A 14,882-nucleotide genomic window follows, 5' to 3' on the forward strand; every position below is an offset into this window, starting at 1 on the left:
TTTCTCCACGTTCTCTCCAGCATCTGTTCGCTGACTTTTTAATGATCACCATTCTAGCTGGCGTGAGATGGTATCTCATTGCGGTTTTGATTTGCATTTATCTGATGACCAGTGATGATGAGCATTTTTTCATGTGTCTGTTGGCTGTATAAATGTCTTCTTTTGAGAAGTGTCCATTCATATCCTTTGCCCACTTTTTGATGAGGTTGTTTTTTTTCTTCTAAATTTAGGTTGTGGATATTAGCCCTTTGTCAGATGTATAGATTGCAAAAATTTTCTCCCATTCCGTAGGTTGCCTATTCACTCTGTTGGTAGTTTCTTTTGCCGTGCAGAAGCTCTTTAGTTTAATTAGATTCCATTTGTCAATTTTGGCTTTTGTTGCCATTGCTTTTGGTGTTTTAGTCATGAAGTCCTTGCCCATGAAATGTGGGCTCTTCTTTAAAATAGGCCACGTTATTAAATAAAATGATATGCAACAAGTACTTAGAACAGTGCTTGTTGCTGCACAGCAAGTGCTTGATAAATGTTAGCTATCATCATCATCATTGTCATCATCATTTTCCAGCCCAAGAAGTGCATATTTAAATATACACCCTAAGCTGTTGTCTTTCTATATAGATTATATGAGTGAGCAGAGGGGCAGAGAATTAAAGTGACAAAGAATGTGTCCTCAGTTAGGTGTGTGCTGGCTTTCTTGCAAATTCCTATGGAAAAGGAGATAAACTAAAGTCTCAGTTTGCTTGGCAAGAGCTTAATTTGTTTACGAGAGCATTCGTTAAACCTTTTTCTGTGGAAAATTAGTCCTGCAAGATCACTAAGTGAAAAGTGATGCCTTCCTGAATAAGTTTATAAAGTTCTCCCTCTACCCCACCTTGGAGGGTCATATGTCCTAGAGTACATTAAGCAAGCTGAGAAATCCCCCAGAAAAAAAAGGCTATTTAATTTTTTAAACTCAATTTGACAAAGTTCCTTGACTACATAATTCCTTTCTGTTGTAATACTTCTTAATATCCCCAGGCACTGGTGTTTTACATGTAGTGGGATGTCCTATCAGAGATGATTATTTTTTTTCCTCTTCTGAGAAAGGAATTGCCAGTCACTCACCATACAGGCAGAGTGACAAGGGCATCTTGGAACAGGTCTTCAAGAGGTCATCTTAGTTATCCAGTGTTCACCAGACAGATGTGCATATGTCTGGAGAGAGGGTAGTCCATTCACCATACATCCATGGAAATAACTTCCAATCCATTTGTCGAGACTTGGAGTTAGGAGGAATGATCAAGGTAGAGAGGGTCATCCTTTTCAAGGACCAATGTCAGGAAAGGACCATAGTACCCATAAAATAGTGTGTCAAAAAAACAAAGTGTGGTCTGTCTGGTGGGCTGGCTCTGGTACTGAGTAAAGAGGAAGAAAGGGGATGGTGGTGGGATTGACTATATAATTTACAGTGCCCAGTGCAAAATGAAAATACAGGGACCCTTGTTTAAAAATTATCAAGAATTTCAGGGCTGAGCGCGGTGGCTCACGTCCGTAATCCCAGCACTTTGGGAGGCCAAAGCAGGTGGGTCACCTGAAGTCAGGGATTTGAGACCAGCCTGGCCAACATGTCGAAACCTCATCTTTACTAAACATACAAAAATTAGCTGGGCATGGTGGTGCATGTTTGTAATCCCAGCTACTCGGGAGGCTGAGGCAGGAGAATCACTTGAACCCAGGAGGCGGAGGTTGCAGTGAACCGAAACTGCACTACTGCACTCCAGCCTGGGTGACAGAGTAAGACTCTGCCTCAAAAGAAAGAAAGTATTTCAGGAGAGCAATAGTAGAGCATTAAGCCAAATATGGGGCCCTTCCAAACACAGTGCTCTCTGTGACTGCACAGGTTGTATACCCATGAAGCCAGCCCTACATTGTGGTCTTTGGTTTTCTGAGTCTGTACACAAAATAACTGCCTGGAAGTGGCTCTACTAGGTCTATATTAAGACCTTCAGAAGTAATTGATTGTGAAGTGAGATTGCTGGTCACTAAGAGATGTAATGAGATGCAGTGAGGGACTTCTGGTCCTAAAATGGCAGTATAGAGGCAACCTGGCTTCACTCTCCCACACAGAAAAACAAAAACAGATATAAAACACTGATATTTTACCAGCAACAATCCAGAGCTCAGGTATGAGGACAAGACAGTTCCCAGGGCCACCAAGTAGTGGAAAAACTCTAAGTAGGTGGTGGTAAAATCAGACTTTCACATCTGCAATTCCTCCCCACCACCCAATTCTGCCAGGCACCAAGTGTGTGGAAAATCTCACTCCAACTTATGATTTCTATGCTGGAAAAAGTGAAATTGAGGTGGTGAACTAGCGTCTTAACTTTCTTGGGTTCCCTGGCAGGAGACTTGTCCTTGCCTTAACCTAAGAGATGCATCTTGACTGCCTGAAGGGAGAAATATCATTGAGGACAGGCAGAGCCAGGAGAGGTGGGGCTACCATCTTCAGCCCTGGAAACTCTGCTCTGTAACTCAACCAAAGGAGATACCAAGTCAGAGTAGCTGTTCAGCAGCACCACACTGTAGGAAGTACATTCGCCAGGTCCCCTGGGCATGAACCATTAGCCAGACTTCCCATACTGCTGGGATAATCCCTTTGGGACTTCCGCATTTGGGACAGGCAGTGCTCCAATCATTTACTAGAGCTGAGGTGAACCTGGGGTTAAGGTGCCACCTAGAACTGAAAAGAAGGCAGTGGCCTAGTGGCAAAGATTTCTAAGCAAACATATTCAAAAGGAAAACAAAACAAGCCAGAAAAAGAAAACTGGAATAAATAAATAATCATTCAATGCCAAGACATAAATGTATACCCACAAAAAACAATAGCAAACAGGGAATCATGACCTCCCCAAAGGACAAAGCAAAAATCCAATGACTGACCCTAATAGGATGGCAATTTGTGAGCTCTCTGAACAAGGATTCAAAATAGCAGTTTTAAGGAAACTCATAGTAAGCTCCAAGGTAACACATAAAAACAATTCAGAAATTTAGCAGAGAAATTTAACAGAGATTGAAATTTTAAAAAAACCAAACAAAAATCTTGGAAATGAGAAATGTATTTGCTGAACTGAAGAACTCTTTAAAGGCTCTAGACAGCAGAACAAGCCAATCAGAGGAAATAATTAGTGAGCTCAAAGAAAGTCTATTTGAAAGTGCACCATCAGAAGAGAAAAAAGAAAAGAGAATGAAAAGGAATGAAGACCACCTATAAAATATAGAGAATTATCTCAAAACACCAAATCTAAAAATTATTTGTGTTCAAGAGAAAGCAGAGCAAGAGGAAAGGGTAGAAAGCTTATTCAAATAATAACAGAAAACTTTCCAAAACTTGAGAAAGATATAAATATCTCGGTACAGGAAGGTCTTAGACCACTAAGCAGATTTAACCCAAATAAGACTGCCCCAAGGCAGATAATAATCAAACTCTCAAAGGTCAAGGACAAGGAGAAGATCCTAAAAACAGCAAGAGAAAAGAAATAACATATAATGGAGCTCCAATTTTTCTGGCATCATACTTCTCAGTGGAAACCATATAGACAAGGAGAGAGTGGAATGACATTTTTGAAGTGCTCAAAGAAAAGAACCTGCCATCCAAGAATATTGTATCCAGCAAAATTATTCAAATATGAAGAGAGATAAAGTCTTTCCTAGACAAACAAAAGCTGAGAGAATTCACCACCAACAGATCCATCTTGCAAGAAATGCTAAAAGCACTTCTTCAATCTGAAAGAAAAACCACTGATGTGCAAAAGAAAACATTTCAAGGTATAAAACCCACTGGTAAAATTAAGTACATAGGTGGCCCGGCATGGTGGCTCATGCCTGTAATCCTAGCACTTTGGGAGGCCAAGGCAGGCAGATCAGGAGTTCGAGACCAGCCTGACCAACATGGTGAAACCCCGTCTCTACTAAAAATACAAAAATTAGCTGGGTGTGGTGGTGCATGCCTGTAATCCCAGCTACTCGGGAGGCTGAGGCAGGAGAATCGCTTGAACCTGGGAGGTGGAGGTTGCAGTGAGCTGAGATTGTGCCACTGCACTGCAGCCTGGGTGACAGAGCGAGACTCTGTCTCAAAAATAAAAATAAGAATAAAAAAATAAAAAATTACATAGGCAAACCCAGAATACCCTATTGCTGTATTTGTGGTGTATAATTCACTCATAACCCTAGTATGAAGCCCAAAAGACAAATGTATCAAAAACAATAATAGCCACAGCAACCTATTAAGAGATAGGTAATCCAAAAATATGTAAGTTGAGACAACTAAAAGTCAAAATGGGGGGAAATTGAGTTAAACTGCAGAATTTCTTTGTATTTTTTTTGCCTTTGTTTCTATTATTTGTGATCTAAGATACGCTGTCATCTCTTTAAAATAATTTATTATGTTTATAAGATGTTTTTTGTAAGTCTCTTGGTAACCACAGCACAAACATCTGTAATAGATTCACTAAAAATAAAATGCAACATATTAAAACATACTAACAGATAATCAGCCACAAAGGAAGACAGGAAGAAAGGAGGAAAGGAAGAGAGGAGTCTCAAAACAACCAGAAAACAAGCAACAAAATGGCAGTAGTAAGTCTTTCCTTATTAATAATAACCTGAATATAAATTGTCTTAATTCTCTAATTTAAAAAACATAGAGTTACTGAATAAAGAAGTAAGACCCAACTCTATGCTGCCTTTGAGAAAGCCACTTCGTTGATAAAGAACATATGCCAAGAGTGAAGGGGTCAATAAAAATATTCCATGTAACTGGAAACCACAAAAGAGCAGGAGTAGCTATACTTACATCAAATCAAATCAAAGACTGTAAAAAAAAAAAAAGACAAAGAAAGTCACTATGTAATGATAAAGAGGTCAATTCAGTAAGAGGATACAACAATTATAAATATCTCTGCACTCAACACTAGAGCTCCCAAGTATATAAAGCAAACATTGATAGATCTAAAGGGAGAGATAGGTTGTAATATAATAATAGTAGGGGACTTTAATATGCAACTCTCAGTAATGGACAGATCAGACAGAAAATCAACAAAAAAATAGCAGAGTTAAACTACATACTAGATCGAATAGCCTAACTGATATTTCACATTCTTTTCATCAGCCTATGAAACATTCTCTAGAATAGGCCATATCTTAGGCTTCAAAAACAAGTATGAACAACTTATAAAAAATAAAAGTCATATCAAAGTCATATATCTTTTCTGACCACAATGGATTAAAACTAGAAATTAACAACAAGAGGAGCCTTGGAAAATACACAATGCATGGAAATTAAACAACATACTCCTGAGTGATCAATTGGTCAAGGAGGAAGTTTAAATTTAATTTTTAAGAAAAGAAATTTAAAAATTTCTTGAAACAACTGAAAATGGAAATACAACATATCCAAATCAGTGGGATATGGCAAAAGCACTGCTAAGAGGGAAGTGTATTGCAATAAGAACCTATATAAAATAGTGGAACGACTTCAAATAAATAACCTAACAATGCATCTCAAGGAACTAGAAAAGAAGAACAAAACCAAACCCAAAATTAGTGGAAAGAAAGAACGAATAAATATCAGAGCAGAAATAAATGAAATTGAGGCTAAAAAAACATTACAGAAGATCACTGAAATGAAATGTTGGTTTATTGAAAAGATAAACAAAACTGAAAAACCTTTAGCAAGACTAAGAAAAAAAGGCCCAACTGAAATTGGAAACAAAAAAGAAGACAAAACAACTGAGACATCAGAAATACAAAGAGGCCAGGCACGGTAACTCACACCTGTAATCCCAACATTTTGGGAGGCCGAGATGGGTAGACTGCTTGAAGTCAGGAGTTTGAGGCCAGCCTGGACAACATAGCAGAACGCTGTCTCTACAAAAAATACAACAAAATCAGCTGGGCATGGTGGCACACCTCTGTAATCCCAGCTACTCAGGAAGCTGAGGCATGAGAATTGCTTGAGCCTGGGAGGCAGAGGTTGCAGTGAGCCAAGATTGTGCCACTGCACTCCAGCCTGGGTGACAGAGGGAGACTCCACCTCAAAAAAAAAAAAAAAAAAAAAAAAAAAATTGAAGAAAAGGCACTATCTCTAAGCTCATTCTATGAGGTCAGCATTACCGTATCAAAACCAGACAAGGGCACAACAAAAAAAGAAAACTACAGGCCAATACCACTAATAAACATAGATGCAAAAATCCTCAACACAAATACTAGCAAATTGAATTCAACAACACATTAAAAAGATCACTTACCATAATCAAGTGGGATTCATCCAGGGATGCAAGGATGATTCAACATATGCAAATCAATAAATGTGATCAATGAATGTGATACAGAGTCGAGAATAAAAACCATAGATGTCGAGAAAGTATTTGATAAAATTAAACATCCCTTTATGATAAAAACCCTCATCAAAATGGGTATAGAAGGAATGTATCTCAAAATAATAAAGGCCATATATGACAAACCCATAGCTAACGTCATACTGAATGGTGAAAAATCAAAGGCCTTTTCTTTTGAGGACTGGAACAAAAACAAGGGTGCTCACTTTCACCATTATTATTGAACATAATACTGGAAGTTCCAGCCAGAACAATTAGGGAAGAAAAAAAAAGTGCATCCAAATTGGAAAGGAAGAAGTCAAATTACTGTTGTTCACAGATGACATGATCTTATACCTAGGAAAACCTGAAAACTCCACAAAAAAAACTGTTCAAACTGATAAATGAATTCAGTAAATTTGCCGGATACAAAGTCAACATACGAAAATCAGTAGCATTTCTTTCTTTCTTTCTTTTTCTTTTTTCTTTTCTTTTCTTTTCTTTTTTTTTTCTTTGAGACAAGAGTCTCACTCTGTTGCTCAGGCTGGAGTACAGTGGCATGATCTGGGCTCACTGCAACCTCTGTCTCCCGGGTTCAAGTGATTCTTGTGTCTCAGTCTCCCGAGTAGCTGGGACTACAGGTATGTGCCACTGCACCCAGCTAATTTTTGTATTTTTTGGTAGAGATGGGATTTTTCCATGTTGGCCAGGCTGGTCTCAAACTCCTGGTCTCAAGTGATCCACCCGCCTCAGCCTCCCAAAGCGCTGGGATTACAGATGTGAGCCACCATGCCCAACCCAAAAATCAGTAGCATTTGATATGCCAAGAGTGAATAATCTGAAAAAGAAATCAAGAAAGCAATCCTATTTACAACAGCTACAAAAATATAAAATACCTAGGAATCAATCTGACCAAAGAAGTGAAAGATCTATACAAGGAACTATAAAGTTCTGATGAAAAAAAAACAGAAGACACAAACAAATGGAAAGCTATTTCATGCTCATGGAATAGAGAATTAATATTGTTTAAATGACAATACTACCCAAAGAAATGTACAGATTCAATGCAATCCCTATCAAAACACCAATGACATTCCTCACAGTAATAGAAAAAAAAATCCTAAAATTTATATGAAACCACAAAAGATCGCAAATAATCAAAGCAATGCTGAGCAAAAACAAAGCTGGAGGCACCATACTACCTGACTTTAATGTTTACTACAAAGCTACACTAACCAAAACAGCATGGTACTGGCATAAAAACAGACACATAGACCAATGGAACAAAATGGAGAACCTTGATGTAAACCCATGCATTTACAAGCAACTCATATTCAACAAAGGCACCACAAACATACAAGGGGGAAAGGACAGTCTTTTCAGTAAATAATGCTGGGAAAACTGGATAACTATATGCAGAAGAATAAAACTAGATCCCTCTCTTACATCATACACAAAAATCAAATCAAAATGGATTAAAGACTTAAATCTAAGACCTGCTAAATTCAACTACTAGAAGAAAACATTGGGGGAAATGCTCTAGGACATTGGTCTGCGCAAAGATTTTTTGTGTAAGACCTCAAAAGCACAGGTGACCAAAGCAAAATTAGGCAATTGGGATTACATCAAGCTAAAAAGCTTTGCAAAGCAAAGGAAACAATCAACAAAGTGAAGAGACAGACCACAGAATGGGAGAAAATGTTTGCAAGCTATCCATTTGACAAGAGATTAATTATCAGAATATATAAGGAGCTCAACTCAATAGGAAAAAAACAAATAATTTGATTTAAAAATGGGCAAAAGATCCGAACAAATATTTCTCAAAAGAAAACATACAAATGGCCAACAGGTATATGAAAAATTCTCAACATCACCAATCATCAGACAAATACAAATCAAAACTGCAATGAGATACCATCTCACCCTAGTTAAAATGGCTTTTATGAAAAAGACAAGCAATAACAGATGCTGGCAAGGATATGGAGAAAGGGGAACTCTCGAACACCGTTGGTGGGAATGCAAATTAGTACAGCCACTATGGAGAACAGTATGGAGGTTCTTCAAAAAACTGAAAATAGAACTACCATATGATCTGGCAATTCCACTACTAGGTATATATCCAAAAGAAGGGAAATCAGTATATCAAAGATGTCTGCACTCTCATGTTTATTGCAGCACTCTTCACAATAGCCAAAACATGGAATCAACGTAAGTGCCCATCAATGGATGAATGGATAAAGAAAATGTGGTATATATACACTATGGAATATTATTCAGCCATAAAAATAATGAAATCCTGTCATTTGCTGCAACACGGATGCAACTGGAGGCCATTATGTTAAATAAGCCAAGCACAGAAAGACAAATATCACATATTCTCACTTATATGTGGGAGCTAAAGAAAATGGATCTCATGAAGAAAGAGAATAGATTTGTGGTTACAAGAGGCCAGGAAGGGCAGGGAGGGGGGATGAAGGGGACAAAAAAGAATATAAGTGCATTTATTACCACTGAACTATACACTTAAAAATGGTAAAGATGCTAAATTATATATGTATATTTTACTTAAATAAAAAATGCATTGAAATCAGTTTCTTGCAGCAGCAACCCAATGTTTTAAATTTTTATTGCTGCTATAACAAATTACCACAATCTTAGTGGCTTAAAACAACATAAATTTATTATCCTATAGTTTTGCAGTTCAGAAATTTGAAATAGGTCTCCGGCTAAAATTAAGGTTTTGGCAGGGCTGATTCTAGGTGAGAATCCATTTCCTTGCCTTTTGCAGCTTCTACAGACCACTTGTTTTCCTTAGCTTGAGGTTCCTTTCCTCCATCTTGAAAACCGGTAATGTTGCATTTCTCTGTGTCTGTACTCACATCTCCCCATGACTCTATTGTTTTTTCACTTTTAAGGACATTGAGCCTTACCTGGACAATCCAAGATAGCCTCCCTATCTGCTGATTAGCAATCTTAATTTAATCTGCAGTAGTAATTTTCCCTTTCCATGTAACCTAACATGTTCACAGGTTCCAAGGATTAAGACATCTCTGGGAACCATTATTCTGCCTACCATACTCAGAGATAACCAAGACAAACTGGACCTTGACTTTAAAACAGATTATTGGAGTATAACATATAAAATGTGCTCAAATCTTAACTGTACAGCTTGATGAATTTTCCCATACATATATAACTATTTAATTTGTAAATGTACACCTGTGTAACCACAACTCATACCAAGGAATGAAATATATCCAGTACTTCAGGAGGCTTTTATGTGCTCCCTCTCAGCCACTATCCATCCCCCAGCAGTAACTACTATTCTGTCTTCTATCACTGTATCAGTTACCTATTAGAAAGCATTCCAAAACTTGGTGGCTTAAAATAACAACCATTTTTTTTTTTGGCTTTTAATTCTGTGGGTCAGAATTATAGGCTTGGCTCAGCTGGGCAATTCATCTGCTGGTCTCACCTGAGGCCACTTAGGTGATTGCAGTCATTTGGCAGCTTGACTAGGGCTAGATGGTCTAATATGGTATTATGCATATGACTATGGTTGGTGCTGGCTATCAGCTGGGCCTCTCTCCCTCCATTTGTATGCTTAATCCTCCAAGAGGGTAGAGTGGGCTGCTTTACATGACAATCTCAGGGCAGCAAGAGGGCAAGAGCAGAAGAATGCTCAGAAGTTGTACCATGTCATCCCTGCTGAATTCTACTGGTCAAGTCACAAGGCCATTTCAGATTCTAGGGGTAGGGAATAAACTTGCTTGATGGCAGGAGCTGCAGAAAAGCTTGTGGTTATTTAAAAAAAACCACCTCAATTACTGCTATGGCTTGATGGGTGCCCCCAAAAGCATGTGTTGGAAACTGAATCCCCAATGCAACATTATTAGGAGGTAGGGCTTAATGCGATGTGTTAAGTCATGAGGGCTTCACCTTCATGAATGGATTAATGCCAATTATAAAAGGGGTTGAGGCTGAGAGTTTGACCTCTTGCTCTCTTTTGTCATGTGATGCCTTCTGCCATGTTATGATGTAGCAAAAAGGCCCTCATCAGAAGCTGGCACCTTGATTATTGACTTCCCAGCCTCTGGAACTGTAAAAAATCAATTTTCTTTCTTTACAAATTACCCAGTCTCATGTATTCTGTTATAGCAGCCCAAAATAGACTAAGATAATTACCATATGTGTTTCCTGTTCTTGAATGTCATATAAATGGAACATACTGAAAGTACTGTTAGGTCTAGCTTCTTTTGCTCAACATTATGTGAGATTCAACCATACTTTTGTATGTGATGGTAGTTCTTTTTTTTAATTGCTGCTTGTCATATTCAGTTGTATGACTATACCACTATTTATCCATTCTACCACTGATAAATATTTGACTTGTTTCCTGTTTGTGGCTATTATAAATAATTCTGCTATTAATATTCTTGTGCATGTCTTTTGAAGGGTATATGTACTCAGTTATCTTGGGTATGTATCTAGAAATAGAATTGCTAAGTCAGAGGGCAGGTTAATAAGCTTCAGAAGATATTCTCAAGTAGTTTTCTTAAGTGTTTGTACTATTGTACAGACCTGTCAGCAATGTATGAGAGTTTTGTTTGTCCCATATCCTTACCATCACTTGATACTGTCAGCCTTTTAAATTTCAGCGATTTTGATAGATGTTTAATGGTATCTCATTGTTTTCACTTGCATTTCCCTGGTGACTAATGATGTTGAACACATTTTCACATGTTTAATGGCCATTTGGCTATGTTTTGTGATGTGCTTATTCAAGTGGTTTTGTGAAATGCCATTTAAAAAACTGAGTTACTTGTCTTTTTCTTGTTGATTTGTAGGAGTGTTTTTTCTAGAGTCTACATATGAGTCTGTAATTGTATATATGTATTACAAGTGGCTTGTCTTTTCCTTCTCTTAATTGTGTCTTTTGCTGAACAGAAGTTCTTAATTTGAACAAAGTCCAATTTATCAATATTTTCTTCTATGATAACAACTTTTTGCATTCTGTTTTGAAATCTTTATTCCAGTGGGCCTTGATTTTAAGAGTTTTATAGCTATAACTATTATGTTTAAGTCTTTGGTCCATTTTAAATTTAGTTTTTTTATATGGTATGAAGTAGGGGATTCAAATTTATTCTCTGGTATGTGGTGTTTCAGCAGCATTTGTTGAAAAAACTGTTTTTCCCTATTGAATTGTCTTGGAACAAGACAAGTCCTTTTCTGTCCCTTTAGTGGGAGTTTCTATTTCAAGGACACCAACTATCTTTGTGTTGGATCATCACTGTCCTACATATGTGTTATTTTCTAATTACTTTAATCTCATTGACATTATTTTTTTGAATTTACTGTAATTATCTCAAGTTTTACTTTATGCCATAATTTGATTTTCAGTAACATCTATTCTGGTTTCTTGTTATTTTTTATCTATTTAATAGATCTGTTAAGGTGCCTTTTTTTTCTTATTTTTTTCTTCTGTAATCTCCCCTTTCTGCTTTTTCTGTTGTTATTTTATTTGTCTTTGAGCCCTTGGTTTATTAAATTAATATTCTTGGTAAGTTCTTTTATAGCACAACAATCCTGTGGGGAATATACCTCTATTCTTTGAATTATGTTATTTTTATCATCTGGATTCTTTTTCCATGATATTTGTTTTCATTTTTGCAGAGTTAACTTGGTTATGCCTAATGTGAAAAGCTTCACTTAGCTCTTCTATTTGCTCTGACAGAGTTTAGGTACATTCTCCTTGGCAACCTTCCCACCTTTTCTGGGATAATTTTGTTTCTCCCTAGAAGTTAGAGTTTGGAAACCGAGTGCTGCTTTCAATTTGCCTTTAGGCCTTCTGGTTTCTGGTAATGGTGAATAAGTTTATTCAGATCAATTCTCCCACTGAAAACAACAAAACATTTTGGATACAGTATTAATGATGGCTTCTCAAAAGCACTGAAGATTGACAATATAGTAAGAAGTTACCATGTCAAAAATGAAGAAAAGGTGGTAAAGAGCAAGGAAACTCACCATTATTAACATACAATATAGACTTTGAGGTAAAATTATTACTATGTTTGAAATTTTTACACAAATAAATGTTTTGATTTGCCAGAAAGATATAACAATTAAAAATTTTTATGTTCCTAATAACATAGCTTCAAAGTATAAAAGCAAACATTGAGAGTGCAAGGAGAATTAAACAAACCCACAGTCATAATGGTAGATTTCAGTATACTTCCTTCAGTAATTGACAATACAGGCAGAAAAGATTCTCTCTCTGAACAACATAATGAGTATATTTTTTAAAATAAATCTTTTATTTTGGAATAGCTAAATATAGAGAAAAATTGCAAAGTAGTACAAGGAGGTCCCATATTCTCTTCACCCCGCTTCCCCTGATTTGAACATCTTAAGTAACCAGAGTATATTTGTAAAAACTAAGAAACTAACTAATGTACAGACTTTATTAAAATTTCACTAGATTTTCTACTAATGTCTTTTTTTCTTTTCCAGTAACCAATCCAGGATATCACATTTCATTTGGTTGTCATGTCTCCTTTTCTTCTCTGATCTGTCGCAGTTTCTCAGTCTTTCTTTGTTTTTCATGACCTTGCTGATTTCAAATGGTCAGGTATTTTGTAGAATGTCTCCCAATGTGGGTTTGATGTGATGTTTTCTCATGATTAGAGTAGGGTTATGAGTTATTGGTAAGAATACCATAAAGGTGAAGTACCCATCTCATCATATCATCCATAGAAGTGAAGTACCCATCTCATCGTATCATATCAGGGGGTACATGATTTCAATATGACTTATCACTGGTGATGTTAACTCTGATCACTTGGTTAGGGTGGTGTCTGCCAGGTTTCTCTACTGTGAAGTTACTATTTTTCCCTTTCCATACTCTATTCTTTGGAATTGTGTCATTGATCTCAGCCCACATTCAAGGAATGGACAGTTATGCTCTCCTTACTTTAGGGTGGAGTATCTACATAATTTATTTTGAATTCTTTTGCATAGGAGATGTGTACATTTCCCCCATCTATATATTTATTCTATCATTTATTTATATCAGTATAAACTCTTATTTTATTCCTTGTGTTATAATCCAATATTATAGTTATTAATTTTGTTGTTCAAATTGTTCAATGAACAAATTTGACTTGATAAAAAAGATATAGATTACTATGCCAAAAGCATCAGAATTAAATAGTTTTCAAGCACACATAAAACATTTATCAAATATGACCACGAACTGGGCCATGACAGTCATAATACATTTCAAATAATTGAAATCATGTGTGTGTTTTCCAACTTCAGTGCATTAAAATAGATATCAATAATAAAAAATATAGAAAATCCCCATAATTTTGACAGTAAGAAATAGATTTCAAAATAACTCTTGTATCATAATGGAAATTAGGAGATATTTTGAACTACGTGACAATGGACATATTACATATTAAAACTTGTGGTATGCAGCTAAAGTACTACCTGAAGGGAAAGCTACAGCCTTAAATATCTATATTAAAAAGAAGAATGGTTCAAATTTAATGAACAAAGTTCATGACGTTAAAAAAGAAAAAACCCAAAGATCATAGAAAGAAAACAAAAAAGGTAATGTAAAAGACAAAATACACCAGATAATTAAGAAGATGACATAAATCAGGCTATTAAAATCCAGTGAATGTACCTTAGTGAGGAATGTCTCAAAGAAAAGGAAGGGAGCCTGGAGGTTTTAATAGAGGCAGATAAACAAGGAAATTGTAAGTCTTATGGGACATGAGGAGGATAGAGATGGGTCTTTTCTGCATTGTGGAAGAGTAGAGGTGGGTGTTTTCTTGGGATATATGACAGCATGGTGGTCCTTTACAAGTTAGCCAGAGCACAGAAGGGTGGGAGTACATGGCTCAGATAATGTTCAACATTGTCAGTAAGAACAAAAATATACAATAGACTTTGGGGACTTGAGGGGAAGAGTGGCAGGCGGGGAGGGATAAAAGACTACAAATATGGTGCAGTATATAACAGGTGCACAAAAATCTCACAAATCACCACTAAAGAATTTACTCATGTAACCAAATACCACTTGTACCCCAATAACTTACAGAAAAAAAGTATATGGAAATGCAAAAAAAAAAAAAAATAAAAACAACATCATTTCTACTTCAATAAAAAAAAGAACAGAAATTAGCTGGGCACAGTGGCTCACGCCTATAATCCCAGTACTTTGGGAGGCCGAGGTGGGCAGATCACTTGAGGTTAGGAGTTTGAGACCAGCCTGGCCAATACTACTAAAAATACAAAAATTAACTGGGTGTGGTGGCACGCACCTGTAGTCCCAGCTACACAGGAGGCTGAGGCACGAGAATAGCTTGAATCCAGGAGACGGAGGTTGCAGTGAACCAAGATGACACCACTGCACTCCAGCCTGGGCAACAGAGTGAGAATCTGCCTCAAAAACAAAACAAAACAAAACAAAACAAAAAAAACAAAACCTAAATTAATTAAATACAATACAAAATAATAATG

Source organism: Pongo abelii, chromosome X, assembly GCF_028885655.2.
Source record: "Pongo abelii isolate AG06213 chromosome X, NHGRI_mPonAbe1-v2.0_pri, whole genome shotgun sequence".
NCBI classification, from domain to species: domain Eukaryota; kingdom Metazoa; phylum Chordata; class Mammalia; order Primates; family Hominidae; genus Pongo; species Pongo abelii.